Source organism: Pinus tabuliformis, chromosome 7 (assembly GCF_031772625.1).
Source record: "Pinus tabuliformis cultivar Carrire ecotype Pingquan chromosome 7, CPIR1, whole genome shotgun sequence".
Lineage (NCBI taxonomy): Eukaryota > Viridiplantae > Streptophyta > Pinopsida > Pinales > Pinaceae > Pinus > Pinus tabuliformis.
In genome coordinates this window covers 1,326,343,258-1,326,355,681 of record NC_142293.1, presented here as the reverse complement: position 1 = coordinate 1,326,355,681, position 12,424 = coordinate 1,326,343,258, and the positions used below count along the sequence as shown (strand labels likewise).

General features: G+C 37.8%; 1 pseudogene; it reads right to left on the bottom strand.

Annotated features, from left to right (window-relative positions):
- LOC149252471 (ATP phosphoribosyltransferase 2, chloroplastic-like) overlaps nucleotides 1-12,424 on the bottom strand; it is a 109,169-nt pseudogene that overhangs the window by 58,392 nt on the left and 38,353 nt on the right.

Sequence of the window (12,424 nt, the reverse complement as noted above, 5' to 3'; positions counted from 1 at the left end):
CAGCTACTCTAGAAATGCCACACTGTTTAAGGTACAAGTTAATTTTGAAATACCCATATTCGAGGGTCAGATAGATGTAGATTCCATAGATAAATGGTTAAATCTGCTAGAAGGGTATTTTTCTATTCATGAATTTTCGAGTCTGGAAAAGATTGTTTTTGCTCTTCTCAAAGCAACCCCCATGTCAAGGACTAGTGGGAAACCTACTGCGAGCAGAAGAAAGCACGGGCTCACTATTTTTAGCTGCACCCACTTGGGATTCATTCCGGGATGCCGTCAAGGAGCAGTACTACCCTATCAAAAGCTATGAGGACAAATACATCAAATGGACCACACTACGGCAGGGAAGGGACCAAGATGTGCTGGAGTTCACAAAATTTTTCATACCCTTTGCACACTGTTGGGTATCAAGGACTCTAAGCTGCATTTGGTACTCAAATACCGTGACTGCCTACACAGATACTATTAGAAAAATATTATATATGAGAGAGAAACGCAAGACATATAATATGTGGAAAAACACAAACACATAAAACCAGAGAGACACAGATATATGTGGTTCACCCAGTTTGGGCTATGTCCACCTCGAATAGCCAGTCCTTCCTTTCTATTATCCAGCAAAATGAAGAGACACAACCTACAGTAGATCCACTATAATATCCTTTGTTTTCTCTCACAATCTCACCTCTCTGTTTCTTGCTCAGAGAATACACCTCTATTACACATCCTCAATACAATTCCCTCATACAAAGAGAGGGGTTGCCTTCTAGGGAAAAAAACCCTAAAATAAACATAAGTTCTATCGTCAGATCATCCACCTAATGAACGGCCCAGATTGACTAGAAATTACTATACAAAGACCTCTAAATAATTATGCTCCACACCCAACAATCTCCCACTTGGAGAATGATTGTAGCAACTCCACCGCTGCTTCATTTGCTGGACAATGACTCCTCTTTGGACCTAGTTGTTTCTCATCTTCATCGTCATCCTTGAAGACCAATTGAAACTGAGCATATTCTCAGTTTCTCCCTGGTTACAAATTTTGTTAGCATATCTACAAGATTCTGGCTAGTGTGTATCTTTTCCAGCTTCAACTCTCCATCTTCCAACACTGATCGTATGAAATGGTACTTGAGCTATATGTGTTTAGTCCTACAATGAAATGTTGAGTTCTTTGCAAGATGAATGGCACTTTAGCTATCACTGTATAACGTGCCCATGTCATGATTCTTACCCAATTCACCTATAAACCTTTGTAACCAAATCATTTCTTTACTAGCCTCTATAGCAGCAACATACTTTGCTTTTGTTGTTGAAAGTGCAACAACACTTTGGATTTTTGAAACCCAACTGAGAGCTGTTCCACCTACAGTAAATACATATCCTATAGTTCTCCTCCTGTTATCTCTGTCACTTGCCATATCTGCATCAACATATCCCTATAGAGAAATGTTTAAACCACTAAAGCATAATGCTTGATTTGTGGTACCTTTCAAATATCTGAGAATCCATTTCACTGCCATCCAATGTTCCTTTCCTGGATTGTTCATGTACCTACTTACAACTCCCACTGCATGTGCAATATCAAGTCTTATGCAGACCATTGCATACATTAAGCTTCCAACTACTGATGCATATGGAACTTTAGACATATAATCCATGTCTTCTTGGGTCTTTGGGCACATCTCCTTACTAAGTTTGAAATGGCTAGCAAAATGTGTACTAACTGGTTTTTCATTGTGCATATTAAATTTTTTCAACACCTTTTGTATGTACTCATTCTGAGACGATGTTAATTTGTGATTTTTCCTGTCTCTAGTTATTCTCATACCAAGGATTTGTTTTGAAGCTCCCAAATCCTTCATTGCAAATGAATTTGCCAATTTTCTTTTGAGCACATTTATTTCCTGCACATTAGACCCTGCAACAAGCATGTCATCTACATACAATAACAATATAATATAGCTGCCATCATTTTTCTTTTTCAGATAAACACAATGCCAGAGTGACATCTAGTATAACCTTGTTCAGACATAAACTTGTCAAATTTTAGATACTACTGCCTTGGAGCCTGTTTTAAGCCATACAAGCTCTTCTTCAACCTGCACACTAGTTTCTCCTTCCCTTTTACATCATATCCTTGTGGCTGCTACATATATATTTCTTCCTCCAAATCCCCATGGAGAAAGGTTGTCTTTACATATCACTGCTCAAGATGCAAATTTTCAACTACTACTAGACTTAAAATAGTTCTGATTGAAGTCATTTTAACAACAGGAGAAAATATTTCATCAAAATCAATACCTTTCTTCTGTGCAAACCCCTTCACCACAAGTATAGCTTTGTACCTCTATTTTCCTCCATCTTCTTCCTTCAGCTTGTAAACCAATTTATTCTGCAATGTAGTTTTACCTGCAGGCAACCTAACTAAGTCCCAAGTCTGGTTACACATTAAGGAGTCCATCTCTTCTTCCATGGCTAGCTCCCACTTCTTCCTGCTTTCAACCTACATTGCTTCTTCATAACATTCAGGTTCACCAGAATCAATCAACAATAAATAATATAATGAAGGAAAGTATCGTTTAGGGGGTATACTTATCCTGGTAGATCTTCTAACACCACTTTCAGGTGTTTGGGGTGCCTGTTGCTGTTGTGGTGGTTGATGTTGTTGTGGTTGTTGATGTTGTTGTGGTTGTTGATTATTATTATTTTCAGGCACCTTTACTTTTTCAGTGATCTCATCAAGAACTACGTATTCCTTGTTTTCTTTTTCCTATTTCTTTTCCTGCAACTGATTCTTATACAAGACCTTTTCATTGAATATTACATCTCAGCTCCTAATGATTTTGTGATTTTCATAATCGTATAAGCGATAACCAAACTCATTAACACCATATCCAATAAAGGTACATTTCTTTGATTTTTCCTCAAGTTTTGTTCTATTTTCTTTATTAATATGGGAAAAGGCCTCACAACTAAAAGGCTTTAAAAATGAGTAGTTTACCTTTTTACCTATCCACGCTTCCTCTAGAACACCACCATCCAGGGAACTTGAAGGCCCTCTGTTTATTAGATAAACAACAATATCTACAGCATCTACCCAAAATTGTAAAGGCAGTCCTGCATGCAATCTCATGCACCTTGCATGCTCCATGATTGTTCTATTCATCCTTTCTGACACACCATTTTCTTGTGGTGTTCTTGTAACTGTCTTCTCTTTGCGAATTCCATGCTCTGAATAGTACCTATCAAACTCTTTGCTGCGATATTCACCTCCATTATCTGATCTGAGACACTTCAATTTCTTTCCTGTCTCAATCTTAACCAAAGCTTTCCATTTCTTGAAAGTATCAAATACATCAGATTTATTCTTAATACAATAAATCCAAGTTTTTCTAGTTGCATCATCAATAAAAGTAACATAATAACGAGAGCCACCAAGAGATGATACCTGAGTAGATCTCCATACATCTGTATGCACAAGCTCTAATTTTTCGCTCTTCTTTTCTTTCCCAACTCTAAGAAATCTGACTCTCTTCTGTTTTCCATAAATGCAATTCTCACATAAGTCCAAATCAACATTCTTCAAACCCTACAACAAATTCCTTGAGTGAAGAATCTTCATCCCCTTCTCACTCATGTGTCCAAGCCTATGATGCCATAATGCTGCATCTGCTCCTTTGGAAGTTAAAGCATTAACATAGTTAGAAATACCATTGCATAAATACAATGTACCAACCTTTTCGCCTTTTTCTATTACCAGGGCTCCTTTGGTGACATTCCAAGCTTTATCTGTGAAAGTTGTCACACAACCTTCACTGCCTAACTGCCATGTTGAAATCAGATTTTTCTTCAGATTTGGAACATGCCTTACTTCCTTTAGTAGCCATTGATTTCCATTCTGCTGTTTTACAAGATCCTTACCCATTCCAACAATTTTACAGGGTTTATCATCACCCAAACGGACTTCTCTAAAATCTCCTTAAACATGGTCATGAAAATATTTCTTATCAAGTGTGGCATGGAATGAGGCCCCTGAATCTACCACCCAGGAATCAGTAATATTTTCGAAAGAAAGAATCAAAGCATCTTGTAACACCTCACCTGTCACCTTTGCTTCATGATTGTTTTCTTGTTGTGCATTTCCTTCTTTTCCCTTCCGAGATCTACAGTATTTCTTTAAATGTCCTTTCTTTCCGCATTTCCAGCACACTATCCCCAATCTGGACTTGGATATGCCTTTCCTTGATTTACTGCGATATCCTGAGCTTTTTCCTCTTTCCATTTTTCTTCCCCTAGACTCTGCACTCAAAGCATTACCCGATGTCTCACCGGAGCTTTTCCATCGCATTTCCTCACTAAGGATAGCACCAAAAACATCATCAAACTTTAAAGTACTAGATCCAGAAACAGAGTTACTAATGGCCATTACTAAACCATTCCAACTTTCTGGCAATGAGCACAAGAATAACAGAGCTCTAACTTCATCATCAAAGTTTATCCCTATAGAACTTAACTGATTTGTAACAGTATTAAAATCATTTAAATGGTTTGCAATAGATCCACCTTTTGACATCTTCATATTAAATAACCATTTCATAAGAAATACCTTGTTTGAGGCCGAGGGTTTTTCATATAGTTTCGCCAACGCCTTAATCAAACCCTCTGTCATTGTTTCCTTCGAAATGTTGAAGGTGACCGACGCTACGAGGCACAACCGTATTTTTCCAAGTGCCTTCCTATTGAGAAGGTTCCATTTTTCATTTGTCATACCTGTCAGCATCTTTGTTTTTCTGCTCAATGGTACGTAAAAATCTTTCTAATACAGATAATCTTCCATCTGCATCTTCCACAGTGAGAAGTTTTGGCCGTTAAATTTCTCGACCCTAAACTTACCATCTTCCGCCATTTCTCCCACTTGAATGAGGAACCCTTCTTTCCTGCGAGTTTATCAGCCAAATAGACCTTCGGCTCTGATACCAGTTATTAGAAAAACATTATATATGACAGAGAAATGCAAGACATATAATATGCGGAAAAACACAAACACATAAAACCAGAGAGACACAGATATACGTGGTTCACCTAGTTTGGGCTACGTCCACCCCAAACAGCTAGTCCTTCCTTTCTATTATCTAGAAAAATGAAGAGACACAACCTACAACAGATCCGCTATAATATCCTTTGTTTTCTCTCACAATCTCACCTCTCCGTTTCTCGCTCGGAGAATACACCTCTATTAAACAGCCTCAATACAATGCCCTCATACAAAGAGAGGGGTTGCCTTCTTGGGCAAAAAACCCTAAACTAAACTTAAGTTCTATCGTCAGATCATCCGCCTAATGAATGACCTAGATTGACTAGAAATTACCATACAAAGATCTCTAAATAATCATGCTCCACACCCAACAGATACATCCAGGAAGAGATGGAGTTCCTAAACATCTCCTCGCTCGGCACAGCGTACTGATACGCTGTCAAAATCGAGAAAAAGTTCAAACAGAAGAAGCGAGACTTCGGATCTACAAATCTAAAGACCAAAGGACAAAGCCAAGGCGGGGTGACCCAAGACAACCCGTCGAAGCCACAAGAAAAAAACAACACCACGAAGTCGAAGAAGGACACAGGAAAGTGGTGTAAGTTCCACAAGAGTCCCACTCATAACACAAGTGAGTGTTGGACCAAGCAATCATGGGTGGCTGAGTTGAAGGCTTCAAAATCATATGCATGTTTTGACCCTGAGTCAGAACCCGATAAGGGGAATGGCAAAGGGAAGCAGATCATTGATGTGGAGCCCAACGTCACTATTTCCACTACCAAGATCTAGAAGAATGAGCCCGAAGATCCAGAGGAGGGGGAGCGTCTTTTCCACTCACAAATGTGGGTGAAGGGTTCACCGCTGCAATTCATTGTCGACAGTGGCAGCCAAAAGAACCTCATTTCAGCAGAGGTCGTGAAGCGGTTGGGCCTACCGACTACACCACACCCGCAGCCGTACAGAATCGGGTGGCTTCATGAAGCACAAGATCTCAAAGTTCGCCCGCAGTGCCACCTTTCCTACAACATCAAGCCTTTCACAAATGAGGTATTGTGTGATGTTACACCTCTGGATGTTTGTGATGTATTATTAGGCCAGCCATACTTGTGGAGGCGAAATGCTGTGTATGAGTCAAGGCCTCGCACTATCATTATTTCTTTGAATAATTCATTATACAGGATACCAGAGGTAGCCCCACCTACCGCCACTTCTTTGATCACTGCTAAGAAAGGCAGCAAGCTCATCTAACAGAATAGGAAATTTATTTTCTGTCTGGTTCACTCCCAAAGTAAGGGGAAGGTCGTTTCCACATCCATGACCCCTGCAAAGGGTTCCTCCACATAGCAGCAGCAACAGAGGGATACAATCATGACAGAACACAGGAACAACTTCTCCTCACCCACAGGGATACCACACAAGTTTCATGTGGGAAACAAAGTCTGGTTGCATATGCAGAAAGAACACCTTACAAGAGCCCATCAAAAGCTCTGACCACTCCGACATGGTCCTTACTGCATTACCAAGGCTATGGGAAACAATGCTTTGGAGCACAACATTCCTTCATTCCTTCTCTTGCAATGAATGTTCAATGTGGACCATCACCGACCATGCTTCCCACCATTACTGGACACATCAAAGATTGCAGAACAACTCACCTGGGAACAAGTTCAACAGATGGGGGAACTCATGAAATGGGGAACATTGCTTCCTAAGGGGGGAGGAATGATCCAGGTGGATGTTGCTGGCCACCCACCTATCCCATTTGGACCCCCACAACTTTCTCTTTCATTTTTTCAGTTTCCTTAATTGTAGCACAATTTACTATTTTTAGCAGTTTTTCGAGTCTTGAACTTCTGGAGCCATTTTGAGGCCCTAAACGACGTTTTCTGGGAAATGTGGGAGCAACATCGGTCCTCTTCCTAAAGTTGTAGTGCTCGGATAGATCTTTCTAACGAGCTATTGTACGCGTCAAACGGAAATCGTATGCCAAAGTTATGACCTCGGGAAATTGATGTACCCACTTACCCAAAACAGGGCCCACAATTTGGCGTTTCATCTTCTAGGGTTAGGTTTTGGGATGTTAAGGGTTTTTCACTGTTTCTCAACAATAAATAGGCCTTTGAGCCTCATTGTAAGACAGTTCATAGGCATGTAGCCACCACATCTCTTCTCATAGATAAGCTACCATTGCCCTAGTTGGTTTATTTCCATTTCTGTTTGTAAGCATATTTCAGTATTTTACAGTAATGAAATGAAGTATTATTTTCGCTGCATATCTATTTTTATGGTTATCTCTGTATTTTATTGCGTTCCTGTTTAAATCCAGATCACTCTAAGATGTCAATCTCAAGGAAATTATTTTTTGCATAGGCATCATATATTAAGCGAAGTTTTTTGAAGAATTTTGAAAGAATTCTTGGTGGATCTGTTAACTATCATTTTTACAAGGAATCCAAAAACTATTTTGGAACCTCCTTCTTGTGTGGACCTGTGGTAGGGCATTTATTTGTGAAGTCCCGAGGTTAATTAAGTTAAAAAAATGTCTTCTATTTGTTTTGTATTTGATTGGGCACTTCTCTTTCAGTGGATCTAAAGAGAGATCGAAATTTTTGGGTATCAAATTCGAACTTTGTTACCTGATCTTATTTTTGAATTTCTAAAATACCTACAACCCTACTTATGTATTCTTATTGTGACCTTCAACATAAAAAGTTTCCCTATCTATTGATTTGTTGTTGTTGGAAATAATACTAAGAGGGGGGGGCAGGGGGGTGAATCAATATTATCAGATCAATAATTTTTCATTTCCCAAACAGATTTATATATGCTACTTCTGTGAAGTGAACTAGCATGTACACGCTACTGTGATTAGTGAAACCAGCGTATACCTAGAGAACTTGTGATTTAGTTAATTTATCATGTGTTGATCTATAACCAGTGCATCAATAACTTATTAAATAATGCAGTAAAAACATAATAAACCATCACACATAAGAAACACACATGAACACCAAGATTTAAGGTGGAAACCCAATGTGGGTGAAAACCACCTGCTGTTGTCATCTTTGTCTTCTTTTAATAATAAGAAAATTTGTTTACAATATTGTACTAGTGTAGACTCATACCAGTATGTAGGCACCCACCTGCAGAAGGCTACAACCTTCTCTCATTTTCCAGCTTCTACTGGAAGGGAGCTACAACCCCCTAGCTCTTGTACTAGCTAATGTGTTTACTAGTACGTAGGCACCGACCTACAGAAGGATATGACCTTCTCTCTTCCTCCAGGGACCACATTTCATAAATTTTCAGACTGGATGCTCTTGGTACACAACAATATACATGAACGCCTCGTTTCATCAAATTTTCATACTAGACCCATCAGAAACTTTGTAACTCAAATTGCATCAACCAATAATCAGTTAATCTAAACAATCAGATCACTGTCACCAGAACATTGTGCTGAACCCAGAAACCTACATCATCATTCAAAACCAGCTACAACCTCAAAAATATTGCATCAGAATGTATACGCTGCTTTACTGAGCCCAACCTGTGTGTATACACTACTTCCTTTTATCAAACTTGCGTATACCTTGAAAACTACTGAAACATAAAAATTCTGAATCAAATCTGTACCAACTAGCAATAAAGTAAACAACTACTGTCAATTTACAGAGCCTTACACAGACAGTAGTAGAGATCACCCTTCTCACTTATACAATCAATCAATTAGATATCAAACTCCTTATGCATTCAGTTTTACATTCAAATCTAAGAAGACTTCATTGACAGACAACAGTAAAACAACAGTACGGATCAAATAGATCAGTCATCTCTGAACAACATATTTTTCTTTTGCATACACTACTTGAAAGAGCCAAACCGATGTGTATATGAAACTTCACCAAAGCGAACCGGCATACAAATCTGCAAATATTAACTCATAACTTCGATGCTGTTCTGGACTTCAGACAAACCCAGATCATGACATTCAAAGAATAAAACAGGTGTACACAATTATATTTGGCCCAACCAATATCAGATCATTCAATGATAAGTCATTTCAGGTCTCATGATCATGATCCAACATTGAATTCAAGGTGCACAAAATATTTCGGATCAAATCACCAACATAGCCCCCGCAACATAAAATTATACTTCAGATAGAAGTATTCCTTAGAAACCCTTTTCACTTGCACACATTGGCCATATGATCTTCTCCTCCTTATATAGTTTTAGGCCTTTCTCAATACCTCAAACCAAAACCACTTAGGACTCGTGGTATTCTTGGGCGGGATCAACTAGTCATTACTTCGCTCAATATTGTGGGATAATACCATGGTATTGACCCCTGGTATTCTTTACTCTTGAAATTCCTTGATTTTCCAACCTGTACGTGCTTTTCCTCTTGCGAGAGTGTGTGTATACATATATGCGCTTTTTGTTTTGTGGACCTGCGTGTATACATTGTTTTGACTAATTGTACCTCCGTATACATCTTAAACTGCTTTTCACCATCCTTTTCCTTCAACTTCTTCATTTTGATTAGTAGACTTTAGTTCCATATTCATGTTCTTTCGTACCAATGCCCTATTACATCTGAATGGATCTGTTACATTGCGGGTTTCCTTTCATCAAAACTGAACTAACCTATGAATGACTTGCCATCAAGGACAACACTTGTATCATAATGCCAACAGTTGTAACCCCTTGTGTAGCCTAACTTTGAACTATAAATCTTGTCAAATACATCCAGAAGTTGTAATTCAATATATGGAGTATAAGAGTTATTGTTTGGAGTATTGTTAGATCAACTTGTGTCTCATTATGATGAATCGGGGGTAGAGGTAGTAGTATAATGGATGGAGATACTAGTGAAGTATGATGAATAGTGGTTTGACATACCTTTTGTGCAACAGTTGCAGGATCTCATAGAGAAATTAGGATTTTTACTTTTGCTGAGGATATAATCAGTCCAACCTCAGTACATAAAGTCCTGAAGTTGTTAAGAATGAAATCTATATGAATTGTTGCACACTACAGTGGTAACCTGGGGTTTTATTTTCATATCATGGTCTATTCTCTATAGATTCAAATGTGTCTTTTTGAAGTGGATAAATGATCTGTTGACAATAAGACAACAATGCTTTATTAAGGACAGTCATAAGGGGTTAATAGTTGCAGATGTTGGATATAGTGAAGGAAGAAACAAAGAAGAGATAAGGAAGAAGTGGAAGTGTGTTGATGTGACATACATCACAGCAAGGAACTAAAGTGGCAGAAGGAGCAGATTAGACAAAGGTAACAATGGTGATAGTGCTGACATACCAATGACCTTGACACAGTGAGAATTCTTGTGCCTGTGACAGTAATATTGTATGCAACAAGCATATAGGTGACAGTAACCATGATATGAAATCAAGCACAGTAATATTGTGTGACAGTGACAAAACCCATGTATGGAAGTGCTTCAGTGATCTAGCACAATAGTGGTACTTGATGTATTAGTCATAGATATGTATAAAAATGATAAAGGGATTAAGGAAAAATACCTATTAAATTAGTGTCATTCCTATGACAACAATGTTGTTCTTGTTCCAATAGTATTATTCATATGGCAAGATTTGTTTGATTCAAAGATAAGATTTCTTACAAGAACAATTATAGATCGCAGCAGTAAAAACACCTGCAACAATAAGTGAGGAAAATCAAAGTAGCGGAAGAAACAACAGTAATAGTTGACAAAGAAAAGTGGTAGCAATAGCAGAAAATGAACATTGGACAACGACAGTAGTGTAGTCGGTAGCAAAGGACAGTTTGGACAACAATTACTATAAAGGGCAACAACAGTTGATGACATCAGAGGGTAGAAGCTGCAATGGAAGTTGTGATGGTAGTTGGTTATTGTGGTAGTAGTGGGTTAACTTATTAATTGTAAAGGATACTGAAGACCCCTATAGACTTAGTCTACACATTTTCAGACTTGGGGTGTCGTGTACTTCCTTCCAAGTTTATCTGGTAAATTGTTGTTTTATTTACACGATACATAACATAACTGAGATTTTTATTGAGCCAATACCTTTGTACTATTTAATTGATGTGATGGTTTTCTGGTTTACATTAATGCTCTAAATATCTAATTTAATAAATTTAACTAATTGATTAAAAGGAGGGAAATATTGATTCAACCCCCTCTCAGTATTCCCAAAATCAATTTCCTACAAATAATAATTTTACACCATATTTAAATGTATTGTGAATGTGCCTTGAATCCTCCCTCCAAGTTAATAGATTGTTGTCTTTCAATGTTTGCATTGCTAGTAACTCATCATAAGAGACCATCATTAGCTTGCACCCACCCTATTAACGATAATTGCATTCTCCCTTACAAATACTTATTAATCTTATCAATAAATATATACATTAAACATATTAATGAGAATCATATTTATCATCTAGCTATAGATGATGTAGATCATCCGTGTGTTACAACCATGTGCTTATGTCAATGCATGTAACAATTGTTAACATAACATATTAATGTGTTTAAATATTGAATTGACCTTTGTAACAATTGCTAACATAACATATTAAAATGTTTAAATATTGAATTAACCTTTGTTATATTTATTATAGGACGTTTGGATAACAATGTTGGGAAAAATACTGAGAGGATGGGGGGGTGGTGAATCAGTATTTTCAAATCATTAAAATTTTCAATTTTATATCCATATTTCTGTAAGTGACTTTACATAAGGGAACCCACATATGTACGCGATTGTTATTTAGACAACTAGTGTATATCCAGTAAAATTACTTTTTAGTTAATTCACATTTGTTTATCTTGAGCCAGTGCATCAGTACTTCATTATACATTAAATAAACAATAACCATGTGCATTAAGAACAAAATAAACCATCACACATAAGAAACACATCAACACACGTGAACACGAGGATTTTTAGGTGGAAACCCAATGTAGGAAAAGAACCACCGTTGTTATTGTCTCCATCTTCCTTTTATTATAAAGAAAAATTCTTACAATCTTGTACTAGCGCAATATCATACGAGCACGCAGGAAACCACTTGCAGAAGACAACAACCTTGTCTCGTTCTGTAACACCCACTGGAAGGGAGCTCCAACCCCATGATCTCGTTTACCGACACCCATCGGAAGGGATCTCCAACCCCCTGATCTGATTTACCAACTACCACTGGAAGGAAGTTTTGAAATCCTCATTGAAGGCTCTAACCCTCATCAAATTTTCAGACTAGACCCACTACCATCATTTAAACCCAAAAACAAAACATCAAAGTTGAAACTAATCACTGCAACAAATCACTCAATCATCAACTGAAACAACCAATCTCTGGATCAACTGA